The 7,767-nt window shown below is 38.8% G+C and overlaps 1 pseudogene; it reads left to right on the top strand.

Annotated features, from left to right (window-relative positions):
* Window positions 1–3,329: 3,329 nt before the first annotated feature.
* On the top strand, window positions 3,330–5,675 carry LOC104857121 (annotated as a pseudogene).
* The last annotated feature ends 2,092 nt before the right edge of the window (window positions 5,676–7,767 follow it).

The raw sequence follows: 7,767 nt of genomic DNA, 5'->3' as shown, positions 1-7,767 counted from the left end.
AACAAAAAAAAAAAAAAAAAAGAGAGAGAGAGAGAAAGAAAGGAAAAAAGAAGAATTTCTGTTTCAAAAGATATCACTGAAAGGATACAAGTCACATGGGAAGAGATATTCAATACATGTAACAAGCAAAGAAGCCATATCTAGAATTTATAAAGAACTACACAGATCAATAAGGAAAACCACCCAAAGGAAAGACTTCAACAGGCACTTCACCAGAAAGGATATCCAAATGATCAATAGCATTCAACCTTCCTAGCAATCAGAGAAACACAAATCAAAATCAGAATGAGATAGCACTATGACCACATGCCCAGGAAGGCAAACATTTTCGAGGTTGATTCTGAGAGTAGCATTGAGGATATGGAGCCAGGAAATCTCTCCAGTGTAGCTGGGTGGTAGATGGAGTACCACTTCGGAAAACTGACACTGTCTACCAAGACCGAACCTGCTCTGTAACTCGGCAATTGCACCCTAGAAATGTGCCCAACAGAAAGAAATACAGGAAGCTGTGCATCCCAAGACACATACAAGGGCTACGGGTATAGCTCAGTGATAGATTGCTTGTCTGGCATGCATGAGGCTCTGGATTCCACCCCCCGCCCCATGAAAAAAAAAACATGTACAAGAATGTTCTAGCAGCAGCCTCCATTATAGACAAAAGTTGGAGAAGACTCAGACATGCATCAGCAGTAGATTAAGTCAACTTCATTATGCATTCAATAGAATGCCACGCCGCAATAAGAACAAACAACTGTGTTGCTCAGCAGCATGAATGAATCTCACAAGCTATTCTGAGCCAACACACAGTTGCACCAGAGTCCGTACAATGTGAGTCCATTCAGGTAAAGCTCAAAAAAGCAAGGAAAACTAAACCACAGCCTTGACAGGTGCGTGCAAAGCAAGGAGATGATTGCCATGCAATCGAGGATTCTGATCACCTCCAGAAGGATGTAGGAGGTCTGGGTGAGGAGTAAATGTTGCTGTGGTATGTTTATTCCTTTTTTTTTTTTTTTTCTTGAGGCAGGGTCTCACTATGTAGTTGAGACTGACCTGGAACTCACTATGTAGCCCAGGCTGGTCTCGAACTCACAGCGATCCTCGTACCTCAGCCTCACGAGTGCTGGGATTACAGGCATGTGCCACCACGCCTGTCAGTGTTTATTTCATTTTAAGAAAAAAATAAAACAAAATGCCATAATGAAATGTAAGAGAGTAACAATAGGTAATACACTATATATCATAATCTTAAAAGTAATTACGCAGAGTACAAGACATACACAAAAAAGACTCTCCCTTACAAAGAAAAAGATAACAGCACAAAACCTTCTTTTCAGTGAACTAAGAGAAACTAGTAGTATAAATGAATCAGATTAAATTACATATTAAAATGTTTTTGAAACAGTGGGATAAGTAATTTGGGGACGTATTTGAACTTCTCCCTACTTCCTGTTATCCATCTTCTATTTTGCTTTACATAATGTCTCACATAAGAGAAACCACATGATGTTTAAGTTTGTTTGACTTATTTCACTTAACATTATGTTCTCAAGTTGCATCCATTTACCTATGAATACCTCGAGTTTATCTTTCTTTAGGGCAGACTAGTACTCCCCTGTGTATAAATACATTTTCCATATCCATTCATTTGTTGATAGGCATGTATGCTGTTTCCAAGATCTAGCTATTTTAAATTGTGCTGCTATAAACATGGATATAAGTGTATCCCTGTAATATGATGATTTTTAACTTTTTGAGAAGAAGCCTAAAAGAGGAGCAGCTGGTTCAAATGAAATTTCTATTTTTAGTTTTTTGAAGAATCTCCACACTGATTTCCATACTGGTTGTACACACTCCCACCAATCATACAGAAGATTTCCTTTTCCCCATATCCTTACCAGCTTTTGTTTATTAGATGTTTTTGATGATAGCCATTCTTTCAGTGTAAGATGGTATCTCAGTGTAGTTTTAATTTGCATTTCCTACTACCCAGCAATGTTGAACATTTTTTCATATATTTATTGCCCATTTGTAATTTTGAGAAATGTCTGTTCATTTCAGTTGCTCATTTCTTTTTTTCTTTTTTTTTTCTTTTTTGGTACCGGGGTCGAACTGAGGTCCTTGTGCTTGCAAGGCAGGCAGTGGAACCACTGAGCTAAATCCCCAGCCCCAGTTGCTCATTTCTTAATTGGGTCTCTTTTATTTTGGGGACTCTGATTTTTTTTTAAGTTCTTTATATAGTCTAGATGTTAGTCTTCTGCACAAGAAATAGCTGACAAGAACATTTTCCCATTCTATAGGCCGTCTCTTCACTCTTCTGGTTGTATCCTTTGCTGTGCAGAAGCTTTTTAGTTAGATGTGATCCCATTTGTTGATTTTAAGTATTATTTCTTGTGTCATTTGGGTTCTCTTCAAAAAGTCTTTGCCCACACCTACATCTTCAAGAGCTGTACCTGTTTTTCCTTAGGGCTTGATCCATTTTTATTTTAGTTTAGTACATGGTGAGATATGTGGGTCTAGATTCAATGTTTCCATGTGGATATCCAGTTTTCCTAGCACCATTTATTCAAGAGGTCATCTTTCCTCCAGTACATATTCTTGGCCCCTTTGTCAAAGATCAAATAGCTGTTTATGCCTGGTGTTGTTTCTGCATCCTCTAATCTGCAACATTGATTTACATATCTGTTCTTGTGCCATACTATGCTGTTTTAATCACTAGAGCTTTGTAGTCTAAATTCAAGTCTGGGATTGCTATGCCACCTGTTTTGATTTTGTGACCCAGGATTGCTTTTGTTATTCTGGATATCCTCTGGTTCTGTATGACTTGTAGGATTCTTTTCTATAAATCTATGAGAAACGCAATTGTTATTCTGATTGGGATTGCATTAAATCTGTATATCAGTTTTGGAAATTTAGCCATTTTGATTATATTGGCTCTGCCTGTAAGAGGAATGAGTTATATCTTTCCACTTTTTGATGTTCTCCTAATATCCTGTTTCTGAGTGGTGTTGTTTTCATTGTAGAGATCTTTCACTTCCTTGGTTAGGTTAATTTCTAAGTATTTAAATTTTTTTGCTATTGTGAATGGTGTTATTTTACTACTTTCTTTTTCAGGGAGTTCATTATTAATGTTTAAGAATGCTATGAGCTCTTGTTGCCTTTACTACTGGGTGGATACCATGCTGTTTCTCCTCTTTGATGCTTGTTTGCCACCCCAGCCTTGGAGCCAGATGATTATGGCCTCAAACTTGTACGAACTGCAAAGCGAATGCTGAGGACAGAAGAATCAGATGACACAGGCCACTGAATTTCCTTTGTTTGGAGTACATGTTATGATCCCTTTCTGGAGCATGTCTACAAGTTCTATACACAAACATTTTGATGGTGAAGACAAGACATTAACAGGGGAGGTGAAAACCAGTCCTCAATGAATTGCTCAAAAAAAAAAACAAAACAAAACAAAAAAAACAGCTGCCTTCTATTCCCAAATATGCTTTACCCATAACTAAGCCTACATCTCCCGCCCCAGAGGCCCAGTCAACAAACGGCACACATGCTTCTTACCGACGCTTTTACCTGGACTATTCCCTGCTCACAGATTTCACCTCGGTTGTGAAGCGAGTTACCCGGAGTCTCTGTGCAGCCACCTTATCGCTCTGCATTAACGTGGTTTGGAGTAACATTCATACGGCGTGGGTCTTAACAAGATGGCGTGCTCAAGTTTACAGTTTCCATCCTGATAACTATCCCGATGGTGACTGTCCATGCTTGGTGTTTGATATTCCCGTCTTTCACCCGCTCGTTGACCCCGCCTCAGGTGAACTGGATGTGAAGAGAGCATTTGCAAAATGGAGGCAGAACCATGATCGTCTTTGGCAAGTATTAATGTATGCACAGAGAGTTTTCTACAAGATTGACACAGCAAGCCCCTTAAATCCAGAGGCTGCAGTACTGTATGAAAAAGATGTTCATCTTTTTAAAAGCAAAGTTGTTGACAGTGTTAAGGTGTGCACTTCTCATTTGTTTGAACAACCTAAAATAGAAGATCCTTATATCAGTGGAACAGACTGGAAGACACAAAAACAAATGCAGATGTACTCAGCTACCTCATCTTTGACAAAGGAGCTGACCATCCTCAGTGGAGGAAAGATAGCCTCTTTAATAAATGGTGTTGGAAAAACTGGATGTCAACCTGCCACAGATTAAAATTAGACCCTTATCTTTCGCCATGCACTAAATTAAAATCCAAATGGATTAAAGATCTAAATATTAAAACAGAAACATTAAATTTGCTGGAAGGTAAGTTAGGCAGAACTCTGGAAGACATTGGTATAGGAAAAGACTTTATGAACAAATCCTCAGTAGCACGGGAACTAGCAGATAGAATCAACAACTGGGATCTCATCTTACTAAAAAGCTTCTGTACTTCAAAAGAAACCATCAGCAGAACTAAGAGACAATCTACAATGTGGGAAAAAATTTTTACCAGCTGTACCTCAGACAAAGGACTATTATCAAGGATATATAAAGAACTCAAAACAATCAGTCCCCCCAAATATAAAGACCCGATCCAAAAATGGGCATCCGAAATGAACAGACATTTCTCATACAAAGAAGTGAAAGCAGCAAGAAAATATATGAAAAAATGTTCCACATCACTGGTCATTCGAGAGATGCAGATGAAAACAACACTGAGATTCCACCTCACCCCACAAAGAATGGCTGCTATCAAGAAATCACACAATAACAAATGTTGGCGGGGTTGTGGGGAGAAAGGAACCCTCCTCCATTGTTGGTGGGAGTGCAGACTAGTGCAACCACTATGGAAATCAATATGGAGATACCTCAAAGAGCTTGGACTGGAGGTTCCATTTGACCCAGCCATCCCTCTGTTGGGTATCTTTCCAAGAGAACTAAAAGAATCATATCACAGAGAAGTATGTGCACCCATGTTTATAGCGGCACAGTTTGTAACAGCTAAATTTTGGAGACAGCCCATTTGCCCATCCGTTGGAAACTGGATAAAGAAGATGTGGTTTTTCTATAAAATGGAATATTAGCCATTAAGAATGAGAAAATAGATTCATTCATAGGAAAATGGATACATATTGAAGATATACTCCTAAGTGAAATAAATAAGTCACACGTGTAAATACCAAATAGTTTCCCTGGTGTGAATAATCTGCAACAATGCATAAGATTCTAATAAGATTACTGACATTTAGAAATGGGAAGAAAGGAGCTAAAGGTGTAGGGAAGGTGTGATGCGTAGGGGAAGAAAAAAAAGGGAAAAGAAAAAAATGTGAGAGGATGAAAATAAAGTGTTTGTAGATGGGGAGCGGAGGAGGGGGTGAAGGGAGGGCAGAGGTAAGGGGAAAAATGAGAATCAAGACCTGTCATGTAGAGGTACAAGATCCCAACAATGAATGTAACTGTACTGTATCCCTAAAATGTACCAATAAACTCAATTAAAGCTGGAAAAAAAAAAAAGAAGATCCTTATGCTATTAGCTTTTCTCCACGGAATCCTTCTGTACGTGCTGAAGCCAGAGAAGATGCTGACAGAAAAAGCCTGAGGAACCGCACCATGAAAGTGTCCATGTTGCTGACCTGTCGTGGGTAAAGCCTGGCTCAATACAACTTTTCAGTAAAGAAGAAAAAAACAGCAGCGACTTATGAGATGAAGAATCTGGTACACCGTGCACTTTATTTTATTTGCTTTTTTTTTCCCCCTTGGTACCGGGGATCGAACTCAGGTCCTCATGCTTGCAAGACAGGCAGTGGAACCATTGAGCTAAATCCCCGGCCCAACACCATGCACTTTAATGCTGGACTCTGGCCTAGTCAAAGCTGACTGACGGCAAAGGACTGCCTGAAGACTAAACGGTGTGAACAGTGACTGTTTATCAGTGTTTCCCATGTTGGCACAGGTTCTAACAGCAGGTTTCAGAAAGTCTCTTTAAGTAATATGTTAATTCTGTCAAGAAGCATCTTAGGGTGGTTGTCTAGATCAGTACTCCAAATTATTGGGGACCTTAAGGTTAAGTATTTTTCTGAATGTCATACTAAAGGTAAGTTGCATTCACTTACACTAATAGAGCAGACCGAAAACAGCACTATTTAACAGTTTCTAAATCAGTTTTCAGGTGTACCTATGATAGGTTATGGAGAGGACAGGTACAGAGAGAGCAGATTCCAGAACTCAGCACTTTGAAGTGGAAGACTGAATTTCAAACTCCAGCCTCCTGTCTCAGTGATTTACAAACGGCTGTCTCTGAGAAACAGAAGAGTGAGAAGAGACCAGAATGCTTGTTCGTAGTTGGTTTTTCTTTTTAAAGCAAATTAGTTACTGTATTTTTCTGGCAGGAGGGAGGGAAAATGTGTTAAAATAGTTTCTAATGAAGTTAGATATTTAAATGATGAATGACTAATGTGTTTAGTAGAGACAAAATAAGCCAATAAATGATTGTTCTTGGTCAAAAAAAAAAGAATGCTATTGTTTTTTGGGGTTTTTTTGGGGGGGGCGGTACTGGGGATTAAACTTAGGCCCTTGCCCTTGTGAGGCAGGTGGAACCATTGAGCCAAATCCTTGGCCCTAGAACCCTACTGATTTTTGTATATTTATTTTGTATCCTGCTACATTGCTTAATTTGGTTAATTTTAGGAATCTTTTCATGGAGATTTTTGGGTCTTCTGAGTACAAGATCATGTCATCTTTAAATAATGATACACTGATTTCTTCCTTTCCTATATGTAGTGCTTTTATTTCTTACTCTTATCTAATTCTGGTTAATGTGTTAAGGACCACGGTGGTGACAGTGGATGTCCTTGTCCTGTTCCTAATTTTAGAAGGAAAACTTTCAGTTTGTCCTCATTTAATATGATGTTGGAAGTATGTTGGTCATTAAATTGGTGGTTTTTATCAGATTGAGATAAGGTCCATTTGTACTTTTTAAAAGAGCTTTTATTATTGGCTTTTATCAGATTGAGATAAGGTCCATTTGTACTTTTCGTTATTTATTTATATATCCTGAATATGTTTTTTTTTTAATTGAGTTTATTGGTACATTTTAGGTACACAGTACAGTTAGATTCATTACTGGGATCTTGTACCTTTACATGACAGGTCTTGGTTCTCATTTCCCATTTGTACTTTTAGAGGAGTTTTTATTATGAATGGATGTTGGATTTTGTTAAAGGCTTTCTCTGTGTCTATTGAGATGATCATGTCATTTTTGTCCTCACTTCCATTTATGTGATGAGTTATGTTTATTGATTTGGATATGTTGGACCTCCTTCCCTTCCTGAGATGAAGCCTATTTGGTCATGGTTTTTTTGTTTTGGGTTTTTTTTTGAGACAGGGTCTCACTATGTACTTGAGACTGACCTGGAACTCACTATGCAGCCCAAGCTGATCTGGAACTCACAGCGATCCTCCTGCCTCAGCCTCCCAAGTGCTGGGATTACAGGTGTGTGCCACCACACCCAGCAGTTCTTCATCTTTTTAATGATTTGTTGCATTCTGTTTGTCAATACCTTTTTAAGGATTTTGTGTGTGTGTGCGCGTGCATGTGTGTGTGTGTGTGTCTGTGTGTCTGTGTGTGTCTGTGTGTGTCTGTGTGTGTGTCTGTGTTCATTATCTGGTCTACCCTTTAGAATCAGGATAATGCTAACTTCCAGGTATAGCTCTAGAAGTATTCCTGCCCTCTGATTTCATTAGGAAGTTTGTGGATTATGGTGTTAGGTCTCCCCTGAGGTTCTTGCAGAATTC

The sequence above is a fragment of the Fukomys damarensis genome, unplaced genomic scaffold (assembly GCF_012274545.1).
Source record: "Fukomys damarensis isolate Sample0158 unplaced genomic scaffold, DMR_v1.0_HiC HiC_scaffold_23, whole genome shotgun sequence".
In the NCBI taxonomy this organism is placed as follows: domain Eukaryota; kingdom Metazoa; phylum Chordata; class Mammalia; order Rodentia; family Bathyergidae; genus Fukomys; species Fukomys damarensis.
Note: the sequence above shows the minus strand (reverse complement) of the source record. Positions and strands in the feature narration are given on the sequence as shown.